This window comes from Moschus berezovskii, chromosome X (assembly GCF_049115385.1).
Source record: "Moschus berezovskii isolate FMDL1 chromosome X, NW_MosBer_1.0, whole genome shotgun sequence".
NCBI lineage: Eukaryota > Metazoa > Chordata > Mammalia > Artiodactyla > Moschidae > Moschus > Moschus berezovskii.
In genome coordinates this window covers 22,183,969-22,210,465 of record NC_142488.1, presented here as the reverse complement: position 1 = coordinate 22,210,465, position 26,497 = coordinate 22,183,969, and positions in this window count along the sequence as shown.

Here is a 26,497-nt window from a genome sequence, read left to right as displayed (position 1 = left end):
AAATCAGAGAAGACACTAATAGATGGAGAAATATACCGTGTTCATGGATCGGAAGAATCAATATAGTGAAAATGAGTATACTACCCCAAAACAATCTATAGATTCAATGCAATCCCTATCAAGCTACCAATGGTATGTTTCACAGAACTGGGACAAATGATTTCACAATTTGTATGTAAATACAAAAAAACCTCGAATAGCCAAAGCAATCTTGAGAAAGAAGATTGGAACTGGAGGAATCAACCTGCCGGACTCCAGGCTCTACTACAAAGCCATAGTCATCAAGACAGTATGGTACTGGCACAAACACTGAAATATAGATCAATGGAGCCAAATAGAAAGCCCAGAGATAAATCCACGCACCTATGGGCATCTTGTCTTTGACAAAGGAGGCAAGAATATTCAATGGAGAAAAGACAATCTCTTTAACAAGTGGTGCTGGGAAAACTGGTCAACCACTTGTAAAAAAATGAAACTAGAGCACTTTCTAACACCATGCCTCTGCTGCTAAGTCGCTTCAGTCATGTCCTACTCTGTGCAACCCCATAGATGGCAGCCCACCAGGCTCCGCCATCCCTGGGATTCTCCAGGCAAGAACACTAGAGTGGGTTGCCATTTCCTTCTCCAATGTGTGAAAGTGAAAAGTGAAAGTGAAGTCGCTCAGTCTTGTCCAACTAGTAGCGACCCCATGGACTATAGCCCACCAGGCTCCTCTGTCCATGGGATTTTCTAGGCAAGAGTACTGGACACCATACACAAAAATAAACTCCAAATGGATTAAAGATCTAAATGTAAGACCAGAAACTATAAAACTCCTAGAGGGGAACATAGGCAAAACACTGTCCAACATAAATCATAGCAGGATTCTCCATGACCCACCTCCCAGAATATTGGAAATGAAAGCAAAAATAAACAAATGGAACCTAATTAAAATTAAAAGCTTCTGCACAGCAAAGGAAACTATAAGCAAGGTGAAAAGACAGCCTTCAGAATGGGAGAAAATAATAGCAAATGAAGCAACTGACAAAGGATTAATTTCAAAAATATACAAGCAACACCTGCAGCTCAATTCCAGACAAATAAACGACCCAATCATAAAATGGGCCAAAGAACTAAACAGATATACCTCCAAAGACATACAGATGGCTAACAAACACATGCAAAGATGCTCAACATCCCTCATAATCAGAGAAATGCAAATCTAAACCACAATGAGGTACCATTTCATGCCAGTCAGCATGGCTGCTATCCAAACATCTACAAGCAATAAATGCTGGAGAGGGTTTGGAGAAATGGGAACCCTCTTACACTGTTGGTGGGAATGCAAACTAGTACAGCCACTATGGAGAACAGTGTGGAGATTCCTCAAAAAACTAGGAATAGAACTGCCATACCACCCAGCAATCCCACTCCTGGGCATACACACCGGGGAAACCAGAATTGAAAGAGACACATGTACCCCAGTGTTCATCACAGCAGTGTTTATAATAGCCAGGACATGGAAGCAACCTAGATGTCCATCAGCAGACAAATGGATAAGAAATCTGTGGTACGTATACACGATGGAATATTACTCAGCCATTAAATAAAATACATTTGAATCAGTTCTAATGAGGTGGATGAAACTGGAGCCTATTATACAGAGTGAAGTAAGCCAGAAAGAAAAGCACCAATACAGTATACTAACGCATATATATGGAGTTTAGAAAGATGGTAACGATAACCCTGTATGCAAGACAACAAAAGAGACACAGATGTATAGAGTAGTCTTCTGGACCTTGTGGGAGAGGGCGAGGGTGGGATGATTTGGGAGAATGGCATTGAAACATGTATATTATCATATGTGAAACGAATCGCCAGTCCAGGTTTGATGCATGATACAGGATGCTCAGGGCTGGTGCACCGGGATGACCCAGAGGGATGATATGGGGAGGGAGGTGGGAGGGGGTTCAAGATGAGGAACACGCATACACCCGGTGTGGATTCATGTCAATGTATGGCAAAACCAACCCAGTAATGTAATTATCCTCCAATTAAAGTTTAATAAATAAATAAATAAGTTCTCCATTAAAAAAAAAAAAAAGAAATCCAAATTCCAAAACCTCTTGTTTTAAACTCTCAAATGGGGAGGAGGAGGGAAGAAGATGGTGGAGGAATAGGACAGGGAGACCACTTTCTCCCCCACGAATTCATCAAAAGAACATTTGAACGCTGAGTAAATTCCACAAAACAACTTCTGATTGCCGGCAGAGGACATCAGGCACCCAGAAAAGCAGACCATTGCCTTCGAAAGGAGGTAGGAAAAAACATAAAAGGTAAAAAGAGAGACAAAAGAGGTAGGGACAGAGATCCACCCCAGGAAGAGAGGCTGAAAAAAGAGAGGTTTCCAAACACCAGGAAACACTCTCACTGGCGAGTATATGGCGAGCCTTGGAACCTCAGAGGGCAACATAACCAGGAGGAAAAAGAAATAAATAATTAAAACCCACAGATTATGCACCCAACGGTAACTCCCAGTGGAGAAAGAGTGCAGATGCCTGCATCCGCCATTAGCAATCGGGGGCTGGGCAGGGAGGAGCCGGCTGCATTGAGGACCTGGACTGAATGCCGCGAGGGCAATCTGAGGTAGCTAACTGGAGATAGCAAAGCAGACTGTGGGATAGCTACCCCACGAAAAGGCAAAAAGCCCTAACCTAAGACTCCACCAGACCTGCTCACAGAACAAAGGACTGAGCAGAGTTAGCCGGCTGCGGATGGCCCATCCTCCACCGAGACAGGCTGGGAGGGCAGCCAGAGCCAGAAGGGGGCAATTGAGGCCCCAGAAAGGCATCTGATACCAAACTGCAGGCAAGCTTCGTTGCTGGCCAGGTCTTCTTGAGTTTCTGGCTGGTTGACATCCGCATGAGAAGGTACGTTGGTTGTACGCCCAGAAAACTGAACAGCAGGGACTGGGGAGGTGATAAGTCGCAGCGACTGCGCTCACCAAACACCTGGTCACCTGAGCTGCTCAGACCGGGGAAGGGCACAAAACGCAGGCCCAACCAAGTCTGCGCCTTTGTGGAGTACCCGAGTACCTGATTCTGAGCGGCTTAGACCTGGGATATGCATACAACCCAGTGCCGGCCTCAGACAGTTCCTGGCAGAGCAACATAGAGCCTGTGCAGTGTAGACTGGGACAGCACACACGCTGTGAGCAGGGGCAAACCCAGTGTGGCCGAGACACTGCGAGCACTCCCCACAGATGTCAGAGATATTTGTTTGCAGTGTTCCTTCCTCCCCACAGCACAACTGAACATGTGAGCCTTAAAAAGTATCCACCACAGCCCCCTTGTGTCAGGGTGGAAATTAGACACTGAAGAGACCAGCAAACAAGAAGCTAAAACAGAGTGAACCACATTTGAAGTGACAGATGGAGAAGTCTTGAGGCTACTATAAGAATAAGACGGAAAACCAGAGGCAGGAGGCTTAAGTCCAAATCCTGAGAACACCAGAGAACTCCTGAATCCAGGGAACATTAATCAGTAGGAGCTCATCAAACGCCTCCATGTGTACACTGAAACCAAGCACCACCCAAGGGTCAACAAGTTCCAGAGCAAGACATACCACGCAAATTCTCCAGCAACACAGGAAAATAGCCCTGAGCTTCAATATACAGGCTGCCCAAAGTCACTCCAAACCCACTGACATCTCATAACTGGACAATTCATTGCACTCCAGAGATAAGAAATCCAGCTCCCCCCACTAGAACACTGACACAAACTTCCCTAACCAGGGAACCTTGAAAGGCCACTCGTCCAACCCAACCCAAAGTGAGGAAATTCCACAATAAAGAGAACTCCACAAACTGCCAGAAGACTTCAGCCATCCCAAACACAGCAATATAAGCAAAATGAAGAGGCAGAGAAATACCCAGCAAATAAAGGAACAGAATAAATGCCCCCCAACTCAAACAAAAGAGGAAGAGATAGGGAACTTACCTGATAAAGAATTCCGAAAAATGATAGTGAAAATGATCCAAAATCTTGAAAACAAATTGGAGTTACAGAAAAATAACCTGGAGGCAAAGATTGGGAAGATGCAAGAAAGGTTTAATTAGGATCTAGAAGAAATAAAAAAGAGTCAATATACAATGAATTGTGCAATAGATGAGATAAAAAACACTCTGGAGGGGAAAAACAGTAGAATAATGGAGGCAGAAGATAGAATAAGTGAGTTAGAAGGTAGAATGGTAGAAATAAATGAAACAGAGGGAAAAAAGAAAAACAAATTAAAAGAAATGAGGACAATCTCAGAGACCTCTGGGACAATGTTAAATGCCCCAACATCCGAATCATAGGATTCCCAGAAGAAGAAGACAAAAAGAAAGACCATGAGAAAATACTTGAGGAGATAATAGATGAAATTTTCCCTAAGATAAGGAAGGAAATAATTACTCAAGTCCAGGAATCCCAGTGAGTCCAAAACAGGATAAGCCCAACGCGAAATACCCCAAGACACATAATAATCAAAGTAACAAATATCAAACACAAAGAACAAATATTAAAAGCAGCAAGGGAAAAGCAACAAATAACACACAAGGGGATCCCCATAAGGATAACAGTTCATTTTTCAATAGAAACTCTTCAGGCCAGGAGGGAATGGCAGGGCATACCTAAAGTGTTGAAAGAAAATAACCTACAGCCCAGATTACTGTAACCAGCAAGGATCTAATTCAAATATGAAGGAGAAATCAAAAGCTTTACAGACAAGCAAAAGCTGAGAGAATTCAGCATCACCAAACCAGCTCTCCAACAAATGCTAAAGGACCTTCTCTAGACAGAAAACATAGAAAGAGAAATAGTGTATAAACTCGAACCCAACACAATAAAGTAAATGGCAACGGGATCATACGTATCAATAATTACCTTAAATGTAAATGGGTTGAATGCCCCAACCAAAAGACAAAAACTGGCTGAATGGATACAAAAACAAGACCCCCATATATGTTGTCTACAAGAGAGTAACCTCAAAAAGGGACACAAACAGATTGAAAGTGAAGGGCTGGTAAAAGATATTCCACGGAAATAGAGACCAAAAGAAAGCAGGAGTAGCAATACTCATATCAGATAAAATTGACTTTAAAATAAAGGCTGTGAAAAGAGTAAAAAAGGACACTAGATAATGATCAAAGGATCAATCCAAGAAGAAGATGTAACAATTATAAATATATATGCACCCAACATAGGAACACCACAATATGTAAGACAATTACTAACAAGTATGAAAGGGGAAATTAACAATAACACAATAATAGTGGGAGACTTTAATACCCCACTCAAATCTATGGATACATCAACTAAACAGAAAATTAACAAGGAAACACAAACGTTAAATGATACAATAGACCAGTTAGACCTAATTGATATCTATAGGACATTTCACCCCAAAACAATGAATTTCACCTTCTTCTCAAGCCCACATGGAACCTTCTCTAGGATAGATCACATCCTGGGCCATAAATCTAGCAATGGAAAATTCAAAAAAATTGAAATCATTCCAAGCATCTTTTCTGACCACAATGTAGTAAGATTAGATCTCAATTACAGGAGAAAAAAACATATGGAGGCTGAACAACATGCTGCTGAATAACCAACAAATCATAGAAGAAATCAAAAAAGAAATCAAAATATGCATAGAAAGAATGAAAATGAAAACACAACAACCCAAAACCTGTGGGACACTATAAAAGCAGTGCTAAGGGGAAGGTTCATAGCAATACAGGCATACCTCAAGAAAAAAGTAAAATAGATAACCTAACTCTACACCTAAAGCGACTAGAAAAGGAAGAAATGAAGAACCCCAGAGTTAGTAGAAGGAAAGAAATCTTAAGAATTAGGGCAGAAATAAATGTAAAAGAAACAAAAGAGACCATATCAAAAATCAACAAAGCCAAAAGCTGGTTCTTTGAGAGGGTAAATAAAATTGACAAACCACTAGCCAGACTCATCAAGAGACAAAGGGAGAAAAACCAAATCAATAAAATTAGAAATGAAAATGGAGAGATCACAACAGACAACACAGAAATACAAAGGATCATAAGAGACTACTATCAGCAATTATATGCCAATAAAATGGACAACTTGGAAGAAATGGACAAATTCTTAGAAAAGCACAACTTTCCAAAACTGAACCAGGAAGAAATATAAAATATTAATAGACCCATGACAAGCATGGAAATTGAACCTGTAATCAGAAATCTTCCAGCAAACAAAAGCCCAGGTCTAGACAGCTTCATAGCTGAATTCTACCAAAACTTTAGAGAAGAGCTAACACCTATCCTACTCAAACTCTTCCAGAAACTTTCACAGGAAGGTAAACTTCCAAACTCATTCTATGAGGCCACCATCATCCTTATACAAAAACCTGACAAAGATGCCACAACAAAAGAGAACTACAGGCCAATATCACTGATGAACATTGATGCAAAAATCCTTAACAAAATTCTAGCAATCAGAATCCAACAACACATTAAAAAGATCATACATCATGACCAAGTGGGCTTTATCCGGGATGCAAGGATTCTTCAGTATCAGCGAATCAATCAATGTAATACACCACATTAACAAATTGAAAAATAAAAACCGTATGATTATCTCAATAGATTCAGAGAAAGCCTTTGACAAAATTCAACATCCATTTATGATCAAAACCCTCCAGAAGGCGGGAATAGAAGGAACATTCCTCAACATAATAAAAGCTATATATGACAAACCCACAGAAAACATTATCCTCAATGGTGAAAAATTGAAAGCGTTTCCCCTAAAGTCAGGAACAAGACAAGGGTGTCCACTCTCACCACTACTATTCAACATAGTTTTGGAAGTTTTGGCCACAGCAGTCAGGGCAGAAAAAGATATAAAAGGAATCCAAATTGGAAAAGAAGAAGTAGAACTCTCACTGTTTGCAGATGACATGGTCGTCTATACAGAAAACCCTAAAGACTCTATCAGAAATTTGCTAGAGCTAATCAATGAATATAGTAAAGTTGCAGGATATAAAATCAACACACAGAAATCCCTTGCATTCTTTTACACTAATAATGAGAAAATAGAAAGAGAAGTTAAGGAAAAAATTCCATTCACCATTGCAACGAAAAGAATAAAATACTTAGGAATATATCTACCTAAAGAAACAAGAGACCTATATATAGAAAACTATAAAACGCTGGTGAAATAAATCAGAGAGGACACTGGACACTGATAGATGGAGAAATATACCATGTTCATGGATTGGAAGAATAAATATTGTCAAAATGAATATATTACCGAAAGTAATTTATAAGTTCAATGCAACCCCTATCAAACTACCAACAGTATTTTTCACAGAGCTAGAACAAATAACTTTACAATTTGTATGGAAATACATAAAACCTCAAATAGCGAAAGCAATCTTGAGAAAGAAGAATGGAACTGGGGGAATCAACCTGCCAGACTTCAGGCTCTACTACAAAGCCACAGTCATCAAGACAGTATAGTACTGGCATAAAAACAGAAATATAGATCAATGGAACAAAATAGAAAGTCCAGAGATAAACGCATGCACCTATGGACACCTTATCTTTGACAAAGGATGCAAGAATATTCAATGGAGAAAAGACAATCTCTTTAATAAGTGGTGCTGGGAAAACTGGTCAACCTCTTGTAAAAGAATGAAACTAGAACACTCCCTAACCTCATACACAAAACTAAACTCAAAATGGATTAAAGATCTAAATGTAAGACCAGAAACTATAAAACTCCTAGAGGAGAACATAGGCAAAACACTCTCGAACATAAATCACAGCAGGATCCTCCATGACCCACCTCCCATAATATTGGAAATAAAAGTAAAAATAAACAAATGGGACCTAATGAAAATTAAAAGCTTCTTCACAGCAAAGGAAACTATAAGCAAGGTGAAAAGACAGCCTTCAGAATGGGAGAAAATAATAGCAAATGAAGCAACTGACAAAGGATTAATTTCAAAAATATACATGCAACTCCTGCAGCTCAATTCCAGAAAAATAAACTACCCAATCAAAAAATGGGCCAAAGAACTAAACAGACATTTCTCCAAAGAAGACATACAGATGACTAACAAACACATGCAAAGATGTTCAACGTCACTCGTTATCAGAGAAATGCAAATCAAAACCACAATGAGGTACCATTTCACGCCAGTCAGAATGGCTGCTATCCAAATGTCTACAAGCAATAAATGCTGGAGAGGGTGTGGAGAAATGGGAACCCTCTTACACTGTTGGTGGGAATGCAAACTAGTACAACCACTATGGAGAACAGTGTGGAGATTCCTTAAAAAACTGGAAATAGAGCTGCCATACGACCCAGCAATCCCACTCCTGGGCATACACACCGAGGAAACCGGAACTGAAAGAGACACATGTACTCCAATGTTTATCATAGCAGTGTTTAATAGCCAGGACATGGAAGCAACCTAGATGCCCATCTGCAGACAAATGGATAAGAAAGCTGTGGTACATTACACAATGGAGTATTATTCAGCAATTAAAAAGAATACATTTGAATCAGTTCTAATGAGGTGGATGAAACTGGAGCCTATTATACAGAGTGAAGTAAGCCAGAAAGAAAAGCACCAATACAGTATATTAACGCATATATACGGAATTTAGAAAGATGATAATGATAACTCTGTATATGAGACAGCAAAAGAGACACAGATGTACAGAACAGTCTTTTGGACTCTGTGGGAGAGGGTGAGGGTGGGATGATTTGGGAGAATGGCATTGAAACATGTGTGTTATCATATGTGAAACAAATCACCAGTCCAATTTCAATGCATGATACAGGATGCTTGGGGCTTCTGTACTGGGATGACCCAGAGGGATGATATGGGGAGGGAGGTGGGAGGGGGTTTCAAGATGGGGAACACATGTACACCCTTGGCAGATTCATGTCAATGTATGGCAAAACCAATACAATAATGTAAAGTAATTAGCCTCTAATTAAAATAAATAAATTAAAAAAATAAAAAACTCAAATCAAATTACAACTCCCTTTTCCAAGACTGCCTTTCATAAGTCAAATCAAGTCTTTGCCTCAATGGATGTGTTCTATCCACTATCTTCTGTATGAATCGTCTATGCCATGGCGGTAAATTAAAGGGTTGGATTTTTAAGTTACATTCTCTAGAACTAGAGATTTTACCCTGTTTCAAACTAATAACTCTAAGGACATGGGGAATTGCTAGACACAGGTGAAGCATGGAATCATAGACTGCCAATGCAACTGCCAAGTTCTTCTTTTCTATATTGGTGTTGACTCTGGATCAGATTTTACATATGAGTTGTCTGAGTAATCTATAGGAGGTATAAGTTACACAGTGTGAGTTTTTGTTTTTTTGTTTTTCTAGTCATAAACATCTCCATTAAACACTATGGTATTTACACAGTTAATGCTGACTTTTTCCAGTATGCTATGCCTCATTAAAAAAAAAAATTCCAGGTTTGTTTACTATAAGCAACTTAGACCAGATATATCCTAATAAAAACTTCCCACAGAAAAGAATTCCCCATTATTTCTCCTCTATTCAGTACCATCATGAGATCTTATTAGATGAACACTTACCCGAAGGTTTCAATGGCCCCTTCTGTTTTGTCCCTTTCTCTCCTGAAGGTGTTCTAAGACCAGACCCTCACCATCTCCTTTCCATCTACCAGTTCTGACACTTGCTTCCTCTGTCTACAAAGTCTCTCTGCCAGTTCTACAACCTATAAAATCCCAACCTCAGTCCTAATTGCTCTATGATGGCCCATTTTTTCTAATTCCTAGTAAGTTCTCTGAGTTTTGAATTACATTGCCTTTGTTGTCTTCATCTTGTCATTTAGCATTGGAAACACTGTGAAATTAATTTCATCATCCCAAAACCCTGTAAATATGCAGTTTTCATTCTTATACAAAATTGTTATGACATTGGCAATTCAAGCAACTTGCTTAAGATCACAAAACGTAGAGGAGCTGCTATTCAAACCTGAGTTTGAGTTACACTTAGCTTTAAATTTCCTTTTGGGCAAAAATGTAAAATGGATAAAATCTGTCTCTGAAACCCACCCATGAACCCTGCCATCACTCCTGCTAATAACTTTAAAACTATTAAAAGATAGGTGCTTAAAACATGGCCCTATCCAGGTGTGTTAATATTTTTAAAAAATTAGTAATTAATGAAGACCATCATTTAAGTTTTGGCTCTCTGCCTTTCTACACAGCAGGGCAACAGGAATGAAAGGAATAACACTCAGACTATGTTTTCCTTATTCATTCTTCCTCTACCCTCTCTCATCATGTTAAAAGGTTGAACAAAAAAAGTCTTACTCTAACACTTTGGTTTCTCAAAACTTTAAGATGTGTTTTTCCTGTTATTAATTATAAACAGCTGACACCATGATGAACATGATTGGAACACTCCAATAATTCCCACATTTTTCTACGTACCATCCAATTCTACAGAGACTATAAACTAAACACTATTTCCTAGACAACTATGAGTTAGCTCCCTTCAACTAGACTCATTTATTAAGAGATTTAGAATGCAGACTTTAGGCAGAGGCCAAATTCCACATGCTCCTTCTCCTGGCCTGCAGAGGTGGTGAAGCCAAGAGTGTCTAGAAAAAGCTATGACAGTCAAAATCAGGGTTTCAGAATTAAATAACCAAATTTGTGGGTATGCAGAGGCATTTGTCCAGAGGCAACCTCCAAATCCTTGGATCACATCTATGGTGGCAGGTTTTTATACCCAAGAATTTAAGTGATGCCCCGATTTCTTGTCCTTTCTGGCTTTCAATGGTTCCGTATCACCTAAGTCCCTGATTTAAGTCTTTTCTTTCTTAGAATAACTACAATGATTTGTGTTTCCTGTTAGGAATCCTGACTTATATAAACACAAATTATAAATACTTCACAGCAACAGTTTTTTTTCCCCCTGTTGTCCCTGCAGTTTACAGGGTAAATCTTACACCAGTGAATTATTTACACTGGATAGCTGCAACTACATAGTTATAAATTGTTAGTATTGTCAAAGATGGTATTAAATAGAGCTTTTCTTTAAATCATGAGCTAAAAAGTGCTCTTACCATCTAGCTTTCAGTGAAAAAGTTTGTTCTAAGAAGAATTTCTTCCAATATTTTTATCTCCATTCCCTTTTTTGGCATCACTGTTCGCCAACCTTAAACTGAATTTAAGTGAGTGGGGCAGTGGACTTGAGAGTCAAAGAACAGAGATCAGATGATTACCCAGCTCCTAACCACTTGTGTGACCTCAGATGAGTCAGTCCCTCATTCTCAGACTGATTTTGTATCTGAAAAATGAGGACAACGATACTCTTTCTACATGAGACACAGAATTTCACATGACCTTAACAATATACTTACTGGTTACATTGGCATGTGAATCCTGAACACCCGTGAGCATTTGCCCTGATTGATTTTCAGTTAATTTATTTTTAAAAAAATAATTTTATTTATTTATTTTTGGTTGTGCTGAGTCTTCGTTGCTTCTCAGGCTTTTCCCTAGTTGTGAGTGGGACCTACTCTCTAGTTGGGGTGCATGGGCTTCTCCTTGCTCCAGAACAAGAATAATCAGCATGGAGTCAGATATTAAAGAAACTTGCCTTACAGCTAGAATCATCAGTATGGAGTCAGCTCTTGCATAGGCCGAACCATGTCAATACAGGCCTCCCTGTCCATCATTAAGAAAATGAACTCTGGGGTCAGGCTGCCTGAGTTGGAACTTTAGTACCACAATGTATAAACTGTGTGACCTTGGGCCAGTCACTTAACCTTTCTATGATTCAGTCTGTTCACCTGTAATATTGGAATACAAATGATACCCATCTCATAGGGTGGTTTTGCTGCTGCTGCTAAGTCCCTTCAGTCGTGTCTGACTCTGTGCGACCCGATAGACAGCAGCTCATAGAGTCAGGCCCCCGGGTCCCTGAGATTCTCCAGGCAAGAACACTGGAGTGGGTTGCCATTTCCTTCTCCAATGCATGAAAGTGAAAAGTGAAAATGAAGTTGTTCAGTCATGTCCTACTCTTAGTGACCCCATGGACTGCAGCCTACCAGGCTTCTCTGTCCATGGGATTTTCCAGGCAAGAATACTGGAGTGGGGTGCCATTGCCTTCTCCAAGGGTGGTTTTGAGGATTTGTTAAATCAGCACTTGTGAAAATTATAAAAATTCTTGGCACACAGAAAATACACACTATGTTAACATCTTAACCTGCTTTGTTAAGAGATATTTGCCTTCTATTTTTCTGTGCCATGACCTCTCCTGTGGCTAAAAGTGAGCCCTCTATAATATACTTTTATTCAAACTTCTCATGAACTTGCTCAAACGATTTCAGCTAGCAATCCTTTTCTGATTTTAATTAATTGTATGAATTCATTTCCCACAGGTACGTGTTGCTTTCCTCTTGGCCAATTGCTAGATCAATTGTGTTAATTCTTTGTAAAAAGGTCTGATAAATTTAAGGTAATACTTTCTCATTTTGAGATTCAGAACTCAATGAAACACTTAAATGATTTTATAACTGTTTACTTCACTTACAGAAGGATCCTATGTGTCAATCTCCTTTTCATTGCATTGTCCAAATTGAACAAATTACTTCCAGTAATCTGCAGCCTTACTCTCCTTGACCTTGGTCCTCAGAAATTCAGGGGGTGGGGGTTTGAGGGGACTGGGGAGCAACTAATTCTAGATATTCTCAGTTCCCTGGGGACGCTTTTGGAATCTAATCTCTTTGAGCCCCCACTGAGAGGTTAGAGGTTTATCTCCCAGTCTACTTCTGTCTCTTCCTTTCTAGAGCCTAGAAGGGGACAGAGGACTCTATCCTGCCTTACTAACCAGAACCTGATTTTCTTTAGAAAGTGAGATTTGTTTCCCAGAACTGAGTTCTTGGCTCAAAATCTTCCTCTTATATCTTAGATAAATTTCCCTAGATGCAACCTTACTTCTCAAGATATTCTATTATATCTAAGTTCATGCTATTAGCCCATTCTTCCAGATTATACCACCCGTTTAATTTCAACATCTGACTAAAATTATACTAGATTCTCAGCCTTGTGAGTTGCATTGAGTGTTGAATCTTACATTTTGCTTTAGGCTTCAGTTCAGTTCAGTTCAGTTCAGTCGCTCAGTCGTGTCTGACTCTCCGCGACCCCATGAATCACAGCACGCCAGGCCTCCCTGTCCATCACCAACTCCCGAAGCTCACTCAAACTCATGTCCACAGAGTCGGTGATGCCATCCAGCCATCTCATTCTCGGTCATCCCCTTCTCCCGCCCCCAACCTTTCCCATCATCAGAGTCTTTTCAAGTGAGTCAACTCGTCGCATGAGGTGGCCAAAGAATTGCAGTTTCAGCTTCAGCATCAGTCCCTCCAATGAACACCCAGGATCGATCTCCCTTAGAATGGACTGGTTGGATCTCCTTTCAGTCCAAGGGACTCTCAAGAGTCTTCTCCAACACCACAGTTCAAAAACATCAATTCTTCGGCGATCAGCCTTCTTCACAGTCCAACTCTCACATCCATACATGACCACAGGAAAAACCACAGCCTTGACTAGACGGACCTTTGTTGGCAAAGTAATGTCTCTGCTTTTTAATATACTACCTAGGTTGGTCATAACTTTCCTTCCAAGGAGTAAGCGTCTTTTAATTTCATGGCTGCAATCAGCATCTGCAGTGATTTTGGAGCCCAAAAAAATAAAGTCTGACACTGTTTCCACTGTTTTTCCATCTATTTCCCATGAAGTGATGGGACCAGATGCCATGATCTTTGTTTTCTGAATGTTGAGCTTCAAGCCAACCTTTTCACTCTCCTCTTTCACTTTCTTCAAGAGGCTTTTGAGTTCCTCTTCACTTTCTGCCATAAGGGTAGTGTCATCTGCATATCTGAGGTTATTGATATTTCTCCCGGCAATCTTGATTCCAGCTGGTGCTTCTTCCAGCCCAGCGTTCCTCATGATGTACTCTGCATAGAAGTTAAATAAGCAAGGTGACAATATACAGCCTTGACGTACTCCTTTTCCTATTTGGAACCAGTCTGTTGTTCCATGTCCAGTTCTGACTGTTGCTTTCTGACCTGCATACAGGTTTCTCAAGAGGCAGGTCAGGTGGTCTGGGATTCCCATCTCTTTCAGAATGTTCCACAGTTTATTGTGATCCACACAGTCAAAGGCTTTGGCATAGTCAATGAAGCAGAAATAGATATTTTTCTGGAACTCTCTTGCTTTCTCCATGATCCAGCGGATGTTGGCAATTTGATCTCTGGTGCCTCTGCCTTTTCTAAAACCTGCTTGAACATCTGGGAGTTCACGGTTCACATATTGCTGAAGCCTGGCTTGGAGAATTTTGAGCATGACTTTACTAGTGTGTGAGATGAGTGCAATTGTGCAGTAGTTTGAGCATTCTTTGGCATTGCCTTTCTTTGGGATTGGAATGAAGACTGACCTTTTCCAGTCCTGCGGCCACTGCTGAGTTTTCCAAATCTGCTGGCATATTGAGCGCAGCACTTTCACAGCATCATCTTTCAAGATTTGAAATAGCTCAACTGGAATTCCATCACCTCCACTAGCTTTGTTCATAGTGATGCTTTCTAAGGCCCACTTGACTTCACATTCCAAGATGTCTGGCTCTAGGTCGGTGATCACATTATCGTGACTATCTTGGTCGTGAAGATCTTTTTTGTACAGTTCTTCTGTGTATTCTTGCCACCTCTTCTTAATATCTTCTGCTTCTGTTAGGTCCATACCATTTCTGTCCTTTATCGAGCCCATCTTTGCATGCAATGTTCCCTTAGAATGTCTAATTTTCTTGAAAAGATCTCTTGTTTTTCCCATTCTGTTGTTTTCCTCTATTTCTTTGCATTGATCACTGATGAAGGCTTTCTTATCTCTCCTTGCTGTTCTTTGGAAGTCTGCATTCAGATGCTTATATCTTTCCTTTTCTCCTTTGCTTTTCGCTTCTCTTCTGTTCACAGCTATTTGTAAGGCCTCCTCAGACAGCCATTTTGCTTTTTTGCATTTCTTTTCCATGGGGATGGTCTTGGTCCCTGTCTCCTTTACAATGTCATGAACCTCCGTCCAGAGTTCATCAGGCACTCTATCTATCAGATCTAGTCCCTTAATTTTATTCCTCACTTCCACTGTATAATCATAAGTGATTTGATGTAGGTCATATCTGAATGGTCTAGTGGTTTTCCTTACTTTCTTCAATTTAAGTCTGAATTTGGCAATTAGGAGTTCATGATCTGAGCCACGGTCAGCTCCTGGTCTTGTTTTTGCTAACTGTATACATCTTCTCCATCTTTGGCTGCAAAGAATATAATCAATCTGATTTCGGTGTTGTCCATCTGGTGATGTCCATGTGTAGAGTCTTCTCTTGTGTTGTTGGAAGAGGGTGTTTGCTATGACCAGTGCGTTCTCTTGACAAAACTCTATTAGCCTTTGCCCTGCTTCATCCCATGCTTCAAGGCCAAATTTACATGTTACTCCAGGTGTTTCTTGACATCCTACTTTTGCATTCCAGTCCCCTAGAATGAAAAGGACATCTTTTTTGGGTGCTAGTTCTAAAAGGTCTTGTAGGTCTTCATAGAACCGTTCAACTTCAGCTTCTTCAGCGTTACTGGTTGGGGCATAGGCCTGGATTACTGTAATATTGAATGGTTTGCCTTGGAAATGAACAGAAATCATCCTGTCATTTTTAAGATTGCATCCAAGTACTGCATTTCGGACTCTTTTGTTGACCATGATGGCTACTCCATTTCTTCTAAGGGATTCCTGCCCACAGTAGTAGATATAATGGTCATCCGAGTTAAATTCACCCATTCCAGTCCATTTTAATTCACTGATTCCTAGAATGTCGATGTTCACTCTTGCCATCTCCTGTTTGACCACTTCTAATTTGCCTTGATTCATGGACCTAACATTCCAGGTTCCTATGCAATATTGCTCTTTACATCACCAGACCTTGCTTCTATCATTGGTCACATCCACAACTGGGTATTTGTTTTGCTTTTGCTCCATCCCTTTATTCCTTCTAGAGTTACTTCTCCACTGATCACCAGTAGCATACTGGGCACCTACCGACATGGGGAATTTCTCATTTAGTATCCTATCATTTTTCCCTTTGATACTGTTCATGGGGTTCTCAAGGCAAGTATACTGAAGTGGTTTGCCATTCCCTTCTCCAGTGGACCACATTCGGCTGTAGTCCATGTGATCAGATCAACTAGTTTCCTGTGATTATGATTTCAGTATGTCTGCCCTCTGATGCCCCCTCGCAATACCTACCATCTTATTTGGGTTTCTCTTACCTTGGTCATGGTTAGGCTTACATTTCAGTTAAGGCTTGTTGACATTCCTGTTTGGATTATAATTATCCATTACTTGGGGGTTACTATTTTTGTCAAGGACTTCCCTGCATGCCAACTAATGCCTTCCCTGTAGTTTTGTACTTCTCTGCGAGCACGCTATGGGCTGGCTGCAGTATGTTGGAGCTCCCTTGTGAAACTTTCACAGACACTATATTCTTGGTGTCTGTCTATAGTCTTTGGTGTTGTTTCTAGAAATGTATCTGAGTTGGACAAAATTTAACATTCAAGGGATCTGATTCACTGAAACTTAGCTGATTGGCCCCTGTAGAACTAAATCAACTGACTGTTTGCACAATTCTATATTTTCACACCTAAAAAAGTCAGACCTTTCCATTGGGATGACTGGAATGTATATAACAGTAAATTCCACCCTTAATTTCATATATAGCATCTTGTCCTATTTTCAGAGGGTCACATGAAAGCTTAATCACTACAGTAATATGGGAATTTGAGTTATTTTGTCTACTTAACTGTATTATTATGCAGTATTTGATATTGTCTGAGTACCTTATGATAATTTATTTGAATAGTTATTTCTTACAATGATCCTATGATATAGAGCTTTACTGTCATGTCATCTTCCCTCTGTTTTCTTTTGGGAGAAGTAAAAAGCAGCCAGTTTATAACTTGTCAAATGTTACCAAGTGAGTCAGTGGTAAAATGGGATTTGAAATCCCCATGTCTTTGTCCCTGATCAGCTATTATTTCTGTTCTACCCAGATAACTGTACCGTTTCCCTATTTATTGTTTAGTCTGTCACTTCTTACTTCAACAAAATCCAATTAAATTTTTCAGTGTTTTATCTCCCTTCTCCCATACTAATTATTTCTTTTTTATTTATGTAACTTTATCATGGGCATTAGGTGAAGATTTGTCTAATAGCAGAAGGATGCATTGAATTACTTCTTTATACTTTTTGAACACTTCATTTTATTTTATCTAGCAAAATTAGATTTTAAAATATGTAATATATGGTGATGACAAGCTAAATGATCAAGTTGTTATTTTCCATAATATATATGTATATATTTAGTTGTATTAAATATTAAGTAATTTTTGTGATGGTGTGTGTATACAGTTATTAAAATCAGAGATCATGACTTCTAAGCAGGAACGAAGTATGGTATAAGTGATGATAGACTTTTGGATTAAAGTTATGTCTGTCTCATACAAATTATATGACATTAAGCAATAACCTCAGATATGCAGATAACACCACCCTTATGGCAGAAAGAGAAGAAGAACTAAAGAGACTCTTGATGAAAGTGAAAGAGGAGAGTGCAAAAGTTGGCTTAAAGCTCAACATTCAGAAAACTAAGATCATGGCATCCGGTCCCATCACTTCGTGGCAAATAGATGGGGAAACAGTGGTTGACTTTATTTTTCTGGGCTCCAAAATCACTGCAGATGGTGACTGCAGCCATGAAATTAAAAGACGCATACTCCTTGGAAGGAAAGTTATGACCAACCTAGACAGCATATTAAAAAGCAAAGACGTTACTTTTCCAACAAAGGTCCGTCTAGTCAAGGCTAAGGATTTTCCAGTGGTCATGTATGGATTTGAGAGTTGGACTATAAAGAAAGCTTAGCGCCAAAGAATTGATGCTTCTGAACTGTGGTGTTGAAGAAGACTCTTGAGAGTCCCTTGGACTGCAAGGAGATCCAACCAGTCCATCCTAAAGGAGATCAGTCCTGTGTGTTCATTGGAAGGACTGATGTTGAAGCTGAAACTCCAATACTTTTGCCACCTGATGCGAAGAGCTGACTCATTGGAAAAGACCCTGTTGCTGGGAAAGATTGAGGGCAGGAGGAGAAGGGGACGACAGAGGATGAGATGGTTGGATGGCATCACTGACTCAATGGACATGGGTTTTGGTGAACTCCGGGAGTTGGTGATGGACAGGGAGGCCTGGCGTGCTGTGGTTCATGGGGTCACAAAGAGTTGGACATGACTGAATGACTGAACTGAACTGAAGCAATAGTTTGGAGAAGGAAATTGCAACCCACTCCAGTATTCTTGCCTGGAGAATCCTATGGACAGAGGAGCCTGGCTGCAGTCCATAGGGTGGCAAAGAGTGAGACACGACTGAACTACTGACACAAGCAGTAGTTTATCCTCTTTAGCCTGTATTCCTCTTCCAGAACATAAAGATAATAATTATCTTATTTCTGTGATGATAAACCAAAGAAATATATGTTGAAAGTACTTGTTTACTACATAGGCCTCTAGCAAACATCAATCTCCATCAGTCTCATCTTCTAATTGTTCCTATAGACCCAGACTGTCAGTTTGGGACTGACTTACTACTCATGATAGGTGACCAGCAAACTTTGTTCATTGGCAATATATTTGCATAATCAGGAATAAGCTTTATTGCAGTCTTCTTTAACAAAATTTATTTCCCTGAATCAAATATTTATAGTTATTGAACAGGTTTGTGTGCTTACATTTTAAGGGTTCACATAATCATTACAGTGGCTTGGTCACTTGCAAATGCTGAATGTCTTAACTGTTTCTTCAAGAGAAAAATATGCACAAAGCAACATTATTAACAAGAGATACTTCAAAAATTTTATTAAAGGACATTTTGGGGAAGATAGTCATTTTATAATTTATCCATTTTGATCCATTTAGTTAAATAGAAACCACATTAAGTATTCAGCAGAAGGAATTTAATATAAGGAATTGTTATACAGGTATTGGAGTGCTAAAAGAGCAAAAAGAAGACAGGTGACCCAAAGATAATAACTGCAAGAGACATCTACCACATCTAAGTCTGAGAGTATCAAAGGGAATAAATTAAGGGTAACTAGAACCTAGGACCTGGGAGGAGGAGACTGGCTGAATTGGAACTCAGACTTAGGTTACCATCTAGCGAATTCTGGTAAACTAGGATCTCTTAAAATTTTTGTTGGAATATAGTTGTTTCCCAGGAGATTCAGTGGTAAAGAACCTGTCTACCAATCCAGAAGATTCAAGAGATGTTAGTTCAATCCCTGGGTCAGGAAGACCCCTGGAGAAGGAAATGGCAACACACTCCAGTATTCTTGCCTGGAGAATCTCAATCTCATAGACAGAGGAGCCAGGCAGGCTACATACAGTCCATAGGTTCACAAAGAGTCAGACATGACTGAGAGACTCATCACATGTACATAGTTGCTTTACAGTGTTGTGTTACTTTCTGCTGTACAGCAAAATGAATCAGATGTACATATACATATATCCCCTTGTTTTTGGATTTCCTTCCCGTTTAGGTCACCACAGAGCACTGAATAGAGTTCCCTGTTCTATACAGTAGGTGACCATTAATTACCTATTTTATACAAAGGTGTGTGTGTATGTATATGTATATATATCTCAATCTCAATCTTCCAGTTCATCCAGCTCCTCTTTTGCCCCCTTGGTGTCCATGCATTTATTCTCTGCATCTGTGTCTTTATTTCTGCTTCACAAATAGATTCTACATATATGTGCTAATATATGATATGTGTTTTTCTCTTTCTGACTTATTTCACTCAGTATGACAGCCTGTAGGTCCATCCATGACTCTGCAAATGGCACAATTCTGTTCCTTTTTATGGCTGAGTAATATTCCGTCATATATATGAGCCACGTCTTCTTTATACATTCCTCTGTTGTGTACATTTAGGTTGCTTCCCTGTCCTGGATATTGTAAATAGTCCTTCAGTGAACACTGAGGTGCGTGCATCTTTTGGAATTATGATTTTCTCTGGGCATGTGCCCAGGAGTGGGATTGTTGGTTCACATCAATTCAGTTCAGTCACTCAGTTGTGTTTGACTCTTTGTGACCCCATGGACTGCAGCACAACAGACTTCCCTGTCCATCACCATCTCCCAGAGTTTGCTCAAACTCATGTCCATTGAGTCTGTGATGCCATCCAACCGTATAGTAGCTCTATTTTTAGTTTTTTAAGAAACCTCCATACTGTTCTCCTTAGCAGCCATACCAATTTACATTCCCATCTAGTAACCTAGGATCTTAGAGGAGGGAGTGTACATAGCTGGAGTTCATACTTCTGAGGGGGTAGGTACACTTGACTGCTTGTGGTATCTCTGAGTAGGCACAATGAGAGTGTGTTATGGGAATGCCGGTAAGAAACTCAACTGAAAGGAGCTGCTGACGCTGGACCTGAAACAAAACCACAGTCTTTACCCCAGCTTTCCAGTCTCATTCTAATGTCTTCTATTAGTTGACTGTAACAGGAAGCCAACTGGCAAAGGAGTCTGGAAAATAACAGTTTTCAGAGTTCAGCTCTTGCATTTGTAAAATACAAAATGCTCCATTTGCAACTGAGAGACAAAATATAAATAACTGGAATATATAGCTAAAAAAATAACAGTAACCACAACAATTCCTTTGGGTTTCAGATATCCTTTCTGAAGTCCATTTAAATCATCAGTATGTGATGAATAAGTTGCATTTCTTATGTGAATTGAGGCTTTTAATGATGACAGAAAATGGGTTGTTACATAATCCTTACCCTGACCCCCATGAAACCACATCCTTTCTAGTGGTCACTTTCTCTTCCCCTTCCCAAATGAAGTGTGTTCCAGTATTATTCTGCCTCTGAATGAGCAGATTGAGTTTTCTTTGTGAAGCATGTGTTTAATAAAGTCCAGTTAAAAGAACAGCTGCAGATGGGTGTCTTGAAACTCCCAGAGAAATTGTTGAACAAGCAAGCTTCCCTGTGAGCAGGGAAGTTCTCAGATTATGAGGACTCTCATTTATTTACTGAATAAGAATGATGTTGAGGCATGCAAATATTTCCTTTGAGAACTGTGTAACAGAATCTTAGGCCATTTTCCTGATGTCTACTCCACTGAATAATCTAGTGTTCTGTTGGGCAGCTAGACTGAATGGAGTATAAAATCATTTCCGGTATGCAAACCTGACGAGTAATACTGCAATGATTTCCTTATTCCAGGAAGTATATATATGGATTTCAATTGAAAAAAAAAACCTAAAAGAATTTAGTAAACTTCTGCTTTTCTAAGTTAGTGAAACAAATATTGAGAGTAACTAAAGGAGCTTAGTAAAGGAACCTGACCTGAGGTAACTTAAGGTGATTGGCTATTATCAATTGGTTAATATTTTAGCAATTGTGCATGTATTTGGGGAAAGTAATTGGAGAGTTAGCCTTCCTGTTATTTTATAGGGTTAAACCCAAATTCTTTATCACTTTGTCTTGATGAAAAAGAAGATAATGTAAGAACTGGATAATTGTACGCTTCAGTTGATTTGCAGGTGTTTTAAATGGCTATGTTCAAAGTACATTGGACAATGGACCGTATCAGTATTTTTGTGATAGAAATATATTTAGACATCCCAGAGTATTCCTACCTTCTCTTCTAGTCTTTTAAATATGTATCTATATAAAACTCAAAGGGAAGCACAAAAGATATGATGACCACTTCTCAGTTGTTAAAAACCGGGGATGAATGGCTAACACTGGATGTGAAGCTAGTGTCTAAAATCACCTTGATAATTTAGAATGATAAGAGTTAATCAAAATGATGAACTTTAGTGGGGTAAATACAAAAGAGAAATATGGGGGATAATATTTAATCATGGAACTTTTGCAGAATAACTGACTCTGAGAATAAAATGATTTGATGATGAAATGTGTCTACTCATAAAGTCAGTTCCATTTTGGCTACCTTGTGCTGGTGTCCAAATCAATGGAGAGCAGAGTCTTACAGCTCTTTATATGTGAAGTAGCAGAGGAGATGTATTCTCTCTTTCTGATGATCATCCATACTCTAATCGATCCATTTATACTCAGTTTTTACTGTATCTCCCAAAGGTACCCTTCTGAGTTGTCCTGGCAGTCATATGTAAGTAACTAACTGTTGGTCAGGACAAGGGACCTAGGAACACATTTGTTGGTCTCATTTTACTGTTCTTAAATCAAACTACTTTTGGGGAGGTAACTACAGAATATTCCAGAAGGCTGCCAGACAACAAGTTCCACCCGCATCAAGACATCCCTAAGAGTTTTGTGAAATGTTGGATGTCCCATATGTATGAGAGTGTATGCACTGGGATCACATTTGCATTTCTTTCCCTCTGTCAACAACAGTAGTAGCAATAACCATCATGACTGTGGCACTGTGTTGTTGACTATTTGCCAAGTACACACAGTAACTATGAACTTGAGTCAACTAAGGCTTAGAGAGATGAGCAGTATGCCTAAGGTCACCCAACCAGTCAGAGGTGGAATTAGAGCTGACATTCAGGCCATCACACTCCTTAGAAGCAGCTCTGTTTATAGTTTGGAAAGAGCTATGCACTCGATATGGAGGGATTAGTTCCTAGTACAGGTTTGCCTTACTTAAGACAGTGATGTAACACTTTGCTTTCCTGAGTCTTGACTTTCTCATCTGTAAATTGGGTTGTCTGGATGGAAAGGTGAGTAAGGTCTTTTGCAGATTTAGTCCTCTAAATCTGCAGTTCTTTGAAAATGCAAATGTCCTTTCTCTTTAACTCAGTGGAAGGGAAGTATCCACTGGAACCTGTCTCTACAAAGAATTACTTCTAGGAGAAAAGTTCGTTGCCATTCTTAAAGGCAAAAGGTAATAAGAACAAATGAAATCGATTCCTTGATACAGTTTTAAGGAAACATGTCAAACATTAAATGTATAAATTAGAGTATTTCTCCTTTCTCAAAATTATCCTAAGTGATTTGGCCTTGTAGTCTTACAGATATGTCAGAGGATGTCAAATGGGATTGTTTTTAGTTTCTCAGAATTTTGGCTAAATCTCTGAAGCAAAAAAAAATAGGTTATAAGTGCTCACACTTTTTATAAAGAGCTGTTAGCTGAAAACATTTCAGCAAACTCACGTTTGGTGTGAAAAAAAATTGGAAAGGGGCATGAGGGGAGCTTTTTTGGGGTGCTAGTGTTTTGGGTGCTGGGTTTATGACTATGTTAGCTGTAAAAATTCACTGAAACTGTACATTTGTGAGTTGAGTACTTTTCTTCCTTTATGTTGTATGTCAATCAATTTTTTTTAACCAAAAAAAATAGAAAGTTTGAAGTGAAGTGAAGTCGCTCAGTCGTGTCCGACTCTTTGCGACCCCGTGGCCTGTAGCCCACCAGGCTCCTCCGTCCATGGGATTCTCCAGGCAAGAATACTGGAGTGGGTTGCCATTTCCTTCTCCAGGGGAATCTTCCTGACCCAGGGATCGAACCCAGGTCTCCCGCATTGCAGGCAGATGCTTTATCCTCTGAGCCGAAAGTTTAAGCTACAACAATTATAATCACCTCCAGGATATATTAATATGAGAGAAGATTACATATTTTTAAATGTTTTTGAATAAAATCATTAAGGTAGAGAGCTGTCAATCAAATATAAAGTGTCTAAAACTTTGGTGACTCTCCCCTCCTCTTTGATGACCCCTAGTTTCCAGGCCAGTACTCTTGCCTGGAAAATCCCATGGACGGAGGAGCCTGGTAGGCTGTAGTCCATGGGGTCGCTAAGAGTCGGACACGACTGGGTGACATCACTTTCACTTTTCACTTGCATGCACTGGAGAAGGAAACGGCAACCCACTCCAGTGTTCTTGCCTGGAGAATCCCAGGGATGGGGGAGCCTGGTGGGCTTTCATCTATGGGGTCTCACAGAGTCAGACACGACTGAAGCGACTTAGCAGCAGCAGCAATTGAGTCTTTTATCTTCTGTGTCCTCTGTATCTCATGTAAGCTGCTGCTGCTGCTAAGTCGCTTCAGTCATGTCTGACTCTGTGCGACCCCATAGACGAAAGCCCACCAGGCTCCTCTGTCCCTGGGATTCTCCAGGCAAAAATACTGGAGTGGGTTGCCATTTCCTTCTCCAGTATCTCATGTATATGTAGTACCAATTAAGAGACTAAAATTCACACCAAGATCATTTCAGTCTAGAGTTTTTGTCAGGGAAACCCAATTGCAAAGTGAAATGGCAAAACTAAATTATACTACTATATACTAGACTCTGAACATTCACCCCCTAGAGAATCTTCATTCTAAAATAAGACTATTGGGAAACGCAATGCAGGAAAACCAGAAATCCTGAGATGATGGCATCTGAGGCACCACAAGGGTAGATATTAAACACTCTGCTTTCCTACAGATTAATCTTTTCTATACTCAGTAGAGTTGTAGTATGTTAATAGACTCAAAGCCCCATTTTTTCTTGAAAATATTGATGTATTAATTAATATGCATGTGTGCTAAGTTGCTTCAGTCATGTCCCACTCTTTGCGACCCTATGGACTGTAGCCCACCTGGCCCCTCTGTCCATTGGAGTATAAATAGTTGAAAAGATAAAAACAAGGATTTATGACCATTGTCAAAAATGTTCTGGATAGATTGTACAGGGACTTGATCATCCAACAAACTTCCCATTGAGGGGTTATAATGTCCCAGTAACTAGGGACAATGTTGTGAACAAAACATGAGGGACACAGTCCCTACTCTCATAGAATTTAGATTTGGCAAGGGAGACCATTAAAAAATCGTCACCCAAATTGTTATAAGCCTGATTAATGCTGTAAAGCAAAGTCATAGCACAGTCCACCTTCCGCATCCTCAGATGCAGAGCCCATAGATACTGAGGACAGACTGTCCTATGAGGGACTTGAGTATCTACAGATTTTGATGCCCATAGGAGTCCTGGGACCAATTCCCCACATAAACTGAGGGATGATGACTCTATTTCTTTGAGGAAATAGTATATAAAATGCACTTGATATTATAACCTTAGATTCTGATTTTTTAAATAAGTTACAAAGAAAAATGCCACACAAGTGAAGCTTTACTGTTGTACTCAGTGTTCTTTGTTTCGTGTGTGTGTGTCAGAGAGGTATGTTAGACTGATAGCATCACTTATCTGTTACTGTATATCTGATGATATGAAAAAATTTATTCTTTTTAAAAATGCATTTATGTTTACATTATTGTGACAATTATGTTGCCGTCGCCACAAGATATTTATTTGGATTAGTTGTCCTTAATTTACAGGGAGGTTGCAATTTGGCAAGAATCAATAGTTTGGCCAGTTAACTGACTTGATTTCCGAATGAGTCAGTGTTAGTTTTTCAATGATGAACTCCTAGCTTGGCTGCATGTTTATTTACTATTGAAATGTAATGCATGGGTGCAAAATTCCTCTCCACAAATAGAGAAGTTTTACATTATTCTGTTTTCACCCTCAGGAAAAACAAAATCCTAAAAGAAGTACTTTATAATCACTGTATTTTCAAAATTCTCCAGAGATACACTCCATAGGATATTTATCTAAAGCAATTACAGATTTCATAGAAATAAAGATAGTTAAAGATTAATGATTGATGAAGATGGGCCCAAAGATACAAATTTGATAAATAAGAACTAAACATATATATATATTTTCATATGTTTTCTAATTAGATATGTCTTGGCTTAATCAAAGTATAAGCTGACCCAGAAATAATTTTAACAAAACCATAATACATATTGTAGGAAAAAGTGTCCTAGGTTATGAAGTTTATACAAGAGTACTGAAAGCTCTCCAAAGGTGTAATTACCTGAGTTTCTAAATGATTAGAGAGAATTTCTTACATGCAATGAAACTTTTTCTAATAAACTGTACTGCTTAAGGAACTGTTTTCATGGTTTTTTTGTTTCATTGTTATTGTTTATTCCATAGGTCTTTACTGCAGAAGACAGATTTTTAATTATTAAATTATTGCTTAATAATTCTACTTTGGCTTAACTGAATGAATAAAAATATTTGTAATTTCTCTTTTATTAAAGCAATGCTTTAAAACACTATGAAATTGATTCAGTGATAGATAAGCCAAAGATAGTTCCACCTGTGTTTGGAAACTTGATATATGACAAAGAATCATTTTAACACAATGAAACAAGGATGGGCCATTCATTAAATGATAAAGAGAGGCAGTTACCTATATGAGAAAAGAAGTATGTAAAAGTAGACAACTACTTCCTCCATATACAAAAATCAATTCCAGATCGATCAAGATCTTCAATGGGGAAGAAAATGTTTTAATTTAAAAAAAAAATAGAAGAGA